This window comes from Crocodylus porosus, unplaced genomic scaffold (assembly GCF_001723895.1).
Source record: "Crocodylus porosus isolate Cpor-Errol unplaced genomic scaffold, CroPor_comp1, whole genome shotgun sequence".
Taxonomy (NCBI): domain Eukaryota; kingdom Metazoa; phylum Chordata; order Crocodylia; family Crocodylidae; genus Crocodylus; species Crocodylus porosus.
This window is the reverse complement of record NW_017728906.1, coordinates 96,406,287-96,418,323: the sequence shown is the minus strand read 5'-3', so window position 1 is coordinate 96,418,323 and position 12,037 is coordinate 96,406,287.

The window sequence follows — 12,037 nt, the reverse complement described above, 5'->3', positions numbered from 1 at the left end:
AAGTCAGAGCTGTACAGACAAGAAACAGCAGTAATCCTTAACATGCAACTGTTCATAATGGACACCTATACCATGCTGCACATCTGCTCTGCTGCATGCTAATTAGCATGCGTTGGAGCAGACTTGATTAATTAGTATGCTCCAGCAGCCTCCGCATCATGTGTATTCAGCATCCCCATGCTTCAAAATGGAGGCAGGGGTGCTTTAACTAAAGCTTATTTAGTTAAAGAACCCTTGCCACCTTTTTGAAATGTGGGGCACTGAATACACATGACACTGCGGGCACTTTAATTAGAACATCTCTCAGAGCTGCTCTAATTAAAGCCCCCCCTCCCACTCCAGAGCATTTGTAAAGATGCCCAATATGTTCTAACTTTAACATTGCCTGTAAAGTTAAAGTTAAAGTTACAGTGGGGAGAATTATTTTGGGTGCATGACAGGCAGCCAGGGGCAGATAAATATTAATTTTCTTAATTTTGCGGAGGGCCCACAGGCTGGATAGAATGGCCTGGTAGGCCACATCCGGCCCCTGGGCCGCATTTTGCCCACCCCTGCTTTACAGTCTACAGATTGAGTATAGTCTGGGTGTAACATGTAACTTCGCCCTTATATTTAAACTTAAAGCACAGGTAACAATCACAGCAATGGACCAAAGTTTCTGCTAAGGTAAATTTAATAGATCCAGAGTCTGTTATTCTGAATGAAAGGAATGTGCTCTTAAAGAAAAATAAATTGATGAACAAAGTGATCTCACAAATGAGACACTTCCTCAGTCAATCTACCTTCACACCCACTGACTCCAAGGTAAATGCAGATTTTTGACAGAGGCTTGTCAGCACTTGTGCAGCTGACACTTCAAGATTTGGATTGTAATGGTTGTAGCTGTGTTAATACTTCTTCACTGCTCCGTCCCATAGCAGCTACGAGAAAGACCGCCAATATTAAGCGTTCTTATCTCTGACTCTATGCTTAGTATAATCAGGAAGGATTTCCCAGGCAGACCAAACAAACTTGTATAGCTGTCGTGTGTGAAAGGGGAGTGAAAATCCCTTTATTAGCCTGGTGGAGTTATGTCAGTTTGGCTGACAGCTCACTTCTCAAGGCACGTGCAATGTACATGGGTTGTGTTTTCTCATCTTCACCCTGGCACATCTGCCACAAGCTTTTCTCCATATAAAATAACCTTTTTGATGCTCTGAGGGGATGGGGTGACTATTACTAGCAACAGATTTTTCAAGTTGAGTACCTGAAGGAGCACAGCTTGTTTTAATCGTTGCTAGGGTTACTCCAGAACTCTATAGCTTCCTTTCCTTTGCTTCATGTATCCTTTTCTTGGTACGTAAGTGTCAGCAGTTGTAAGCCAGGCAAAGAGGCATCTGGCAGTCATTGCTATCACAAAGGAGCGGGTTCTTGTTGAAGAAATTCTGCCAGCAGTATTATAGCCTCCCCTTCTAAATTCACATGCTCTTGGCACTTAAACCCTTGTCTGACTGACTTTTAAATGGGCATAGAATCAAGCCAACAGATGGGCATGATGGCAGACAACCAAGACACTATGAATGTGCATTGTCTGGGTGTGTGAGAGCCAAATTGCCAGTTAGGAATATCCAAACGGCTGCTCACCAGAAAGTCACGTGACTACAGTACAAAGATATGCCATTAGTTGTCTATTTTCACATAAGATAAAATGGTTAGGAAGAACAGCATTCACAGGCTAGAAGCCAGTTAAGATGGCACTAATGTTGACAGTACATATGAATAAGTGAGGGTGAAAACCTAGGAAGGCTGAAGGAAAATAGATGGAAACTAGAATAAAGATGATGGGTGAAAATAGATAAAAGAATATATTCTATAACTACAAAGCTGTCACTGATCCCACCATAATTTCTTTTAAAGTTGATTAAAAAAGAGTTTTTTCCAGATTGAATTGGACAGGGACAACATCGGTAGTGGAAAATACTAGAACCTTTATTTTCAAAAGAAGCAGGTTTTAATAGTTAACCATTGGCAATCAGATAGATGGTATACATTTTCATTTACATTTATACATTTGCAGAATGTGCCTTCTTTGTGTGCAAAGGTATGGTAGATATTTGTGACAGATGAATGTAAATGGACTGTTCAGTTTGAGCAGGTTGGAAGATGCTAAAGTTGATTGTGTATTTTCAACCTGAAATCCATTTTGGACTCCTTAATTTGGTAAACAGGAATTGGATTAGGAAAGACCAGGGTATGTCACAAAATAAGGGTTTGCCATTAAAAAGGAAGCAAAAGTAGACATGATAATTAGACAGCCTCTCTTCAAGGAAGTCACACATTTAATATGTTTCTTTCTTGCATAAGAAGTTCTGAATAGGTACATTAGAACTCAGAGTACTGTATTAGGAGAGGGGGAAGGAACCTGATCACAAGGACTTGGTTCTTCACTGTGCACTATGCTTAAATATGTTTCTTCCTTCACTTATTCTGAAATCCATTTCCCATTCTGATTTTGAAAGAATTTGCAAAAATAAAGCAACTTCTTCCCAAGATGACAGTCTGTAGAACAACTTAAGCTCTGGGATGTAGGGATGGAATCCCATGTGCTGCGCCTCTTCCTGTATATGAAGCTATTCTTCTTAAATGATCAAATGAAAGCTGCAGTAAGCCTCCACAATATACTGGCCATCTGGCCTCATAGATCCCTACCAACGTGAGTGACTCACCAAAAAGAGGGAGCTACAGGTTGCTTTTGAGTAGAGTGCACACTGCATAAGCTACTACTCCCTGCTCCAAAACAAACTAAATACTCACTGAAGGCAGATTCAGTTCTTATGATATTCATGCTTTAAATCTCATCTGGGAATCTACAGACTAATCACAGAGCAATTTAACCCCAGGGGTTGGGGTGGGGGGAGTATATTTGTGTGCATGCGCATGCATGTACATATGCATGTAGAAAAAGACAGAGACTCCTTTTATTTTTTTAATTCCCATCTCATCATTAACAAATGTGTCAGTTTTGTGTTCTACAGGGGGAAAATGTAAAATGGCAGGGGACAATGCTGCAAACTGCTCTACAATATCTCCCTCGTTTATTTGATTAGCCTTTGAGGCCTTATCTATGCCAACAGAAATCAGACCTGCAATTCTCCAATAGAGCAGCTTCACTGGTTATAGAGAAAGCATAAGTATGAGAATAAACAGCGTTTTCTACCACTAAGTCCAAAGCTGCCTGGGTTATCTTATTATCATGACCCTACGAAGAGTCCAGCCTAAGCTACTGGCTGGCCCTTTTGAAGGTTCACCATTACTGGCAGTTTCCAAATACCAGATACTAATTTGCCCGTGTAAACAAGGCTAGGAGAAAGCTTGAGAGAACAGTTTAATATAGTGGGTTTAATACTGTCCTCAGTTACAACCATGCAACTCTGTTAACTTCAGCGAGGTTGCATAAAAATAACTATGAGCAACATTTGGTCGACTGACTCCTAAAACCACAACCAGCATGTTGCAAACAATCACAAAGCCACCAGTATATTAGCAGTAAAAGCAGCACCTCCCCAGTGTATTAGGAAAGCAAAATTACTTACACGGGGTAAACAACGCACAAATAAAGTAGAAAAACAGGAAAAACAGATTAATGAAGCTTCTTTGAAGAGGTAAACAAAAACATTGGCTTCTTGCCAAGGAGGTATAAATTGAAATCAAGAGGGGATCCTAGAAAGCACAGCAAAGCAATTGATAAAGCCTCTTTAGGGCTGTAAATGAGGCAGACACAATCTGAATGATTGCTGCGTGACACATTATCAGCAAGTGAGCTGCCTTGGAGCCACACACAGCAGGGGAAGCTATATATGCAGCCTTGCCTTTTCTCTCTGTGAGAGGAGAACTGTAAGTGGCTGGTTTACTTTCCCAGTTTCCTTTGAGGAATGCAGTGAAATACCTCAAGGATTCCTTTCTTGCCCTTTCAATAGGTAGCGCACAATGGCAGAAAGAATCAGCCTAGGTTGAGTTTGATGTTTTGTGACAAACCCTACTACCACAGTTCATTTGAGAGCAAGCAGCTTGAACTGAAACAAACAGATGATGCATCCCATTAGCTCTGAGTCGCAGTGGCTGGACGGCCCAGGGCTTGTTTATATTGTGCTGCTCTAGCCACCAAAGTAAAGGCTACGGGGGTTTCTTGTATAGTGACGCATGCCCTTCTCTTTGGAGTTGGTTTTTATTCCACAAATGAAAGCTTTATGAAAAATGAGAAATATGAAGGGAGATGTAGAAAAGTTGCCCTTTTCTTCCCTCAAACTGCACAGATGACAGAACTACCCTGCAAATTAATGTAGTAAGACAGGAGTTCAAAAGGAGCTTTACAGAATGGTCTCAACCACATGCAATACAAAGCCCTAGTCAAATGAACTGAATATAGTTGGGCCAATAAAAGATATCACCGTAAGAAATCCTTGCCTCTTGCTTAATACACTGATGACCAGGGATCCTGGTTGTCTCTGATAAAAAAAATCCCCAATTTTCAGATTTAAAGAAATAACCCAGAAATCCATATTTTTCCATGATTAAAATGAAACACCACTACAGGAAACCCTCACATTCACGGTTTCCAACATTCACGGTGCAACGTGATGACACTTTGTTAAAGCGCCGGCGGCATCTCTGGGAGCTCTGTGCTTGCTGCCGCCGCTGGGATCCCACCACCGCACTCCCACCGCCACCAGTACAGCTGTGCCCCCCCAAGCCACTGGGGCCATGCGCAAATGCAGATGACGTTCATGAATGCAGTACAGTATTCGCGGATTTCCCCGTTCACAAGGATCTCTAGAATGTATCCCCCATGAATGGCAAGGGTCTCCTGTGTATATATTGTGGTGTTTCATTTTAATCATGGAAAAGTATGGATTTGGGGTAATCTTTTATACCTGAAAATTGGAGATTTCTTTTAAATCAGAGAAAACCAGGATCCCTGCTGATGACCATATGCATGAATATACTGACAGAAGTGCAGCAATAAGCCATTCAGATTCTGAGGGATGATCCAAAATCTCTCATCATTGCCAAAACTTAAGGGTCTGTTTTACACCATTGTGTTCCTTCAAGTACACAGCATGGCTTTTTAGCCCTGAGAAACTTTTGTGTCAGGGAGGGAAAACCAATATATTAATTATGACATGACTGGTGAAGATTAGCATCCAAAATACATGACAATCTATACACTGACACCTGCCCAAATGGACCTGCCTTGACTTACTTGGATTTCAGGTGTGAGATCAAGTGTAATGAGGCACTTTGCAGAATATTCAGAAACAAAGAGTTTCTGTAACTGTGGAGAAGACAGGAACTGGCTAGTTTAACTGAATTTTCTTAACAGTGGAGAGATCTTCAACAACAGCCTTGTATTGGCAAGGCGCTGTTCTGTCAAGCTTTCTCTTAAGCCTTGTTTATGCTGAAGAAAAATAAATCACCATCCTCAAATGATAGAAGTACCAAGGCTAGTAGTCACTATTAGTGTTAATTGTTCTTTGGTGGAGGAGAGTTGAAGGCAAATTCAACAATAGATGCAATTTCTGTGGTTCCTGAACATTACCACTGATCTCCAGTCCTGTGGGATGGGTCATGAGGAATGAAGGCTGTGGGATGCTCTTTGCATAGTTCACAACAAAGATATTCATTCCACAATAAAAAATGCCTGAACATTTTCCCAAGTGAAAATGCCAATACCTTGTATTCCTTTGAAGTACAGCTGTTCTCAACTGCACCCAATTTCAACTGCCCAATTACAACATTTCTTGCGAGAGCAACTGAATTCCCACTTGTTCTTACATGTTTAAAATAGACAATGTGTGGGTTTGTTTGCCTTTCAAGATAAATGAAGTATAGATATTGTCCAGCTACTTCCTGAACCACATGACCAGTAAATATTGATAGTTGAAGATGACCCAAGTATGGGATGTTTATGTTGGCTAATTAATCCAATCAGGCAGAGATAAATGGAGATTATTCCATATTTTTATTCTGAAATTCAAGGAAAGGTAGACTAGTTTCAGGATTTCCACTTTAGATAACTTAGATGAAATTTGAACCACTACATATTTAAGTTCCTTGGGGAACATTCACCCATCCGTGACTGAACTTAATAGCAGATTACTTTACTGATTCATTAGCTAAAAGTACTACTGCAGCTTTACCCAGCTTTATGTAGCGATTCCTCTACTGTTGCACAGACACATTGAACAGAACAGTTTGCTTCTTTCACTATACCAAAATAACATCTAAGAACAGTACAGCTTTGGGGGCTATGGGCAGCCTTGGCCCCTTAATGCGAAAGGTTCTCAGTGGCTGAGTTTAATATGAGATATTTTCTGTGGAGTAGACTAATTAGCTGCACAGATCTAAACATGCCAGGTTATTAGGCTGGAGTAAACTAAACCTCTGCTGCAGATTTTATTTTACTCTACAGCACCACATATGCAGATGCTGATGCACCTGGCTGGGGCATGATGGTTCTTCAGTGCAGGGGCTGCCTGCCAGCTAGCCCTACGCTGGAACACCCTTGTGCCCCAGCCAGCCCCTCCACAGCATGTTGAGCCTGGCCAGAGCAGCCCCAGGCTGACAAGCTGACTCCCTGGGCCCCCTGCCAGCCAGGGTGCACAGACAGGCTGTGGTCCCAGGCGCTCAGTCATACAGTGCGCCCAGGAGCAATAAACTCCAATGCAATACATACTGTAGTTTATTGCTTTGAATTAATTGCACGTGTAGATGCAACCACTATACCTCATTTAGAAGGATGTTTCTACTAAGTGAAAGAATAGTTTTTCACAGTAAGTCACTGGCTGAAGTTAATTTTCTCTACTACTGCACAAAGATAATGTAGTACCCATTTACAAGCCTTTTAAACACCTAAGGATTAAAAAAAACAATACTTCATTTAGGTCAAAACCTTATTCATAGTAAATCAGCAAGAATCCCAGGGGCCCTCAGAAAAGCTAGGCTGATTTTCACCAGCTGACATGCTGGCCCTGTAGAATGATCATTTGGCAGCAGTGAATGATATTTCAAGTTTTTCTGATTTGCTGTCTGTTGATTTACAGCTGTTCGCTGTGAACGACTGTCAGAGATCAGTGACAAAAGAATGGCAAGAACCATAGCATTACAGGCTAAACTAACAAGAACTGGGCAGTATATTTGCCAACCACTAGTTCCTGCCTGTTTTCAGGATAGCAGTACTTGTATCTTGGAAGTTTGCTTTGTCCAACAAAATGATGAAACATCTGGAGAATTCAGCGAGAGAGGCCTTTCTCAAGCTTTTGTAAAATTCCTCCACTAAGACCAGTGGAAACTAGGGACAAGCTATCAGAAATCCCCACCGTGAATTTCGGTGTCGTCCATGCTATTCTTCTCCTGTGAACTGAAATTTCAGTTTTTTTCTGTTATTTGCTTATGCACTCTGTTGGGATTTTGTGATAGGAGTTGATGTTATATATAAACCTGATAAAAGGTTATTAAGAGTTTGCTTCATTTTGTTTTTTGTTATATTTGCTGCTGCTGAATTAAAAGTATAGTCATGTCACCCTTATTTGGCTAACAGTTTCTTGCTTATATAATCAAATGCTTCCAAGCGTTGTTGAACACAGAACTGTGCTTTACTTGGATGTAAGCAAGCTAACTGAATTTCATTCTCTTCAATATCAACTTCTAAGCCAGGTTAATAGTCAGTTAGAAATTAATATGATAGAGACTTTAATTTCTTTTCAAATATTAGCTGCTCTGTCAAATAGGATTTTTTAGATCTTGTAGTGTGTTACATTACCATACCTTTAATGTATGCCTTAAAGGCATCCCAGATAACGTCTAGGAGTCTTTTCCATCATCATTCAATTCAAATATTGTCAAGAGAGCCAGTATAGCACTAGGGGGGAAATTATTTTAAAAAAGGAATTAGAAGGATTAGGAGAAAGTTTAACATAAAACTCTGATTTAATGTCAAACTCCATAAGTAAAAATATTCTCAATTTGGAGTGTATCAAATGTTATCCCTTGATGTGCATTCTTTTAAAACTGATATTGCTCTTAGGGATGGTTTTAATTACACTCTTTTATGAAAAACTAGATAACCAGATTGCCCGAATAAGGAGTGCAGGATGCCATCCAATGACAAGCTTGGCAAAGCAAGAACTGTAGGACTGGATGTTTGCTTCAGCAGCTGAATTGCCTAAGTTAACGGATGCACAAGGAAGTGGTAGTTCTAGTGGCTTTGAAGGCTTGGTTTAGATTTTGAAACAGGATTTTTATCTAATGTTTAAGATCATTTATTTTAAGTGAGGCAACTGAAGTCTCCGGAGTGAGGCTTCCAGTGGAATCACATAGTACCCTAGCAGGTAGGTTTCATTTCTCCAGTTTATCTGTAGTCCATATGGTTCACACTTGCACCAAAAGTGAGACTTATGCTACTAAGATAATTTTCCTTTGTCCAGAGTTCCTGATATTTGTATTATGGATTTTTTTTTTAAAGGTGTGTGTTTCTTTACTTTACTCTTGCAATTACACCTACTCGTTGCTTTGAACACTTCAAACCTTTTAAAATGCATCTTTAAACTCAGTATGTTTCTATATTAAGATTAAAAATGCATTTTAAAATTTTTCAAACATTCAAAGCAATGAGTAGGTGTAATTATAGCAAAACAAACAAAGCAAAACAAACAAAGAAACAGGGATCCACATTTCAGAAATGACTAGTGATTTTGTTGACCTCCATTGTCCAGATAGTCCTGGATGCCTATGCTGATAATATCAGTCTGATTTTTTGAAAGCTAACTGCCATGAAGCATTGTTCACTCACCTGTAGCCTGAAGAAAGGAATGGGTATGGCCTTTGACAGCTCTGATACTTCCTCACTGAGCATTCCCAGAGAATGAAGTAGTTCATTTACTTTTTCTTTTCAAGGATGCAGCTTAGATGAGTTTTACATTCCACAGATACCTGACACTGTTAGAAAGATTATCAAGTAGGATCAGCTGTGAGTCTTATCATCTGGTACCCTGTGTCTCACCTGACTCTACCAGGGTAGCTAAATGGATGGTCCAGTATTTTCTGGTTTTCAAAGCACTGTTGAGCACTAGCTGGGCCAAAGCTGCATGCATTGAAAACTGAAGGTGATTCAGTTAGTAAGGAGGAAACAAAATTGAAGTTTTCACAGAATATCTTTTGGAGATTTTTGCCTATTTCTGATCCGTATCCAAAATATAGGCTACACTGGCTGTGTCTACACGTGCCCTTATGGTGCCATTGTTACTGCACCATCATTTAGTACTTCCTTTAGGTTTATATACAGCATCAGGTCAGGTTTATATACATCAATTATTTTAGGAAGTACTAAATGATGGCATGGTAACAACCATTACTGTGCTGTTCCAGCCGTGCATGGTTATTTTTAGCTGCTATGTTGCCGTAGCAACATACTATAATGAGGGAGCATATCACTATGGCGACATAGCTGTGTCGTCACAGTCTGTGCTTGCCAATGCTATGTCACCATATTGCATTGCTACAGAGACATAGCGTCATGTGTAGATGCACCCAATTAAATTCAAATTGCTGCTACATAGCCAGCAGTAGTGTCCAGGAATACTTTTTCCACTTGTGCTTTGATAAGACAGCATGACCATTTTTAACTGATCTTGCTACCACGATCCATGTCTTCCTCATCTCAAGACTGGGTTGCTGTAATATGCTATATGAAAAGCTATATTTTAAGCCAACTGCAAAACTTAAGAGGTGGGTCTTCTAGTGAGTGGTTGATCTCATCAAGAAGACGTGACACAAATACTCCAAAATCTACCCTGGCAGTCTACTGGTTTCCATGTAGAGCTTAAAGTCCTTTTCTTAATACCTACAAAATGCTAACTGTCTTGTGATTGCTTACTTGAAAAAAGCGTCTCTCTCCTCAAGGCCACAGTTGCAATAAGCAGAGAAGCTCAAGCTGGAGTCTCTTCTAAGAGTGAGAGTTATCAGTAGCATTCTATGTTCAGATTTTGGAAACAACCTTCACTTGTAATATGACATAGCCTACACTTGATAACTTTTAGGGCATACTCAAAGGTCCACTTATTTGTTAAGGACTAAAGCTTATGTTACATTTGCATGCCAAACTGGTACTTGCGTTAGGGCAATTTTTGGCACTTGCACACAGTTTGGAATCTATTTCTACCTGGGGCAGAACAGGATGACCCTGCATGCATACTTGCCAGAAATAAGATGGAGAAAAGGCCCCCTATCTTTTAGCTCAATTACCTAGATAATGATACAGTGCCCCACCCCTAAAGGGCATTATAAATTGACATTTCCCTCTTCCCAGGAAAAAGTAATCTAACCACCAAGCATTGCCAAGACCCCTCTGAAACCCTCTATTTGGAGCTAATCCACCAAAACTTGCATTTAATAATCAGTGCATAAATAACCTTTTGGGAGCGTGGCTCCTGGACACAATCCATGGCAGTATCCATCTCACTAAGCCACACGCTCTCTGGCTTTTTCAACCTCCTCCTGGCCTGTGCATCTACTCCTCTTGGCTGCCTAGCCTCAAAGATCCTTCTCCACCAAGGCTTTCCTGTGACTTGCAGGGTGTTATGCGATTCTCTTCCCCTCTGGCACCTATGCAGGCATAATGCAATCTATTGAACATGCTCAAAAGGGAAATACAGGGCTTGCACCAGTAAGTGGAATCCAAAACTTGTGTAACTAACTGCCAAAACCTGCAATTACTCAGCTGTGTAAGTACCACTTGGGCCAGTAAAAGTGAAATACGATTTAGCCCACAGGCTTTGAGAAATCAAAGGTTTCTAGGAATTGATGTCAAGAAAACTTTTGTTTTCTTGGGTAAAAGCTAGAGTGCTACTCTTGCTTTTAAAGCAGATAGCTTGATCTATTATTTTTGTAGTCTAGGCAAAGGCTCTCAGAAATTGGTGCTTATGTGGCTGGGAGTTTTGGGTCCCTGTCTGTCTCACAGATGTTTGCAGAGCATCTCACAAATTAAGGCCCTGATCTTGGTTGGTGCACTGTTGTACACAAGATGACTGAGAACACCTTACCACAAATCCTGGTTGTTTATGGGTCAGACAGCATCTTGCACAGGTTCAAGTCTTCCTGAACACTCACATACTCATAAAATGTGCCATTTGCAGTTTCACTTCTTGCCGTAGGACAAAGCAGGGACACCACTCCCTTCTGATCAACCTGCATAGCATAAAAGGAATTAAATTCCCTTAAAATGTGCCTGCATCTCTCTGAAGAAGACAATGGAAGGTGAGCCAGCACTAACTGGAGTGCTCCTGAGGCATTTCTGTACTCCCAAGCCACTGAACACATGCCAGAAAATACAGACTAGCTCCGGATGTTTTACAGGCAATTTGGATGGCTGTAGATCACGGGTTGGCAACTTTTACCACTGCGTACTGCTGGTTGTCACCCAGCTCTCGCTGTCGGCAGCAATCCTGTATCCTCTAGCAGTCAACAGATGCTGTGAAGGGAATCAATTGAAAGCAATCCTGGGGGTGCCTTCTCTGCTGCAGCAGAGAGAAAACACTGAACATGGCAGGCATGGAGGAAATTTGATAGTGTACACTGATTTCCCAAGCTGCTTCCGACTGGATCAAGCCTCTTCATGGGCCATTTCCGGCTCACAGCCCACAAGTTATTGACCCCTGCTGTAGAGTACTACAAAAATGTAAAGTAGGTGATACCAGGCCCTATATCTGTTCTTAAAAAGATGTTCAGGAGCTCACATGCTCTACCACCTCCCAGGTGGCTCAGGCTCTTTGAGTATATGTAGACTGCTCAGGTACTCTAAAGTTAAAAGCTAAGGTCCAACTTATGCCTCTTATACCCCCGCCATAGGCCAAAGATGCCCCACTGAAGTATTAAAAAGTTGAAAGGAAAGTTGTATAATTCAAAAAATTGTGCCAAAGGTTAGTTACTAGAGATTTCGTTATCGTTGTGTGCATCTACACGTCACAATATGGCAACATTGATATGGTGCTGTACTTAAGTATTT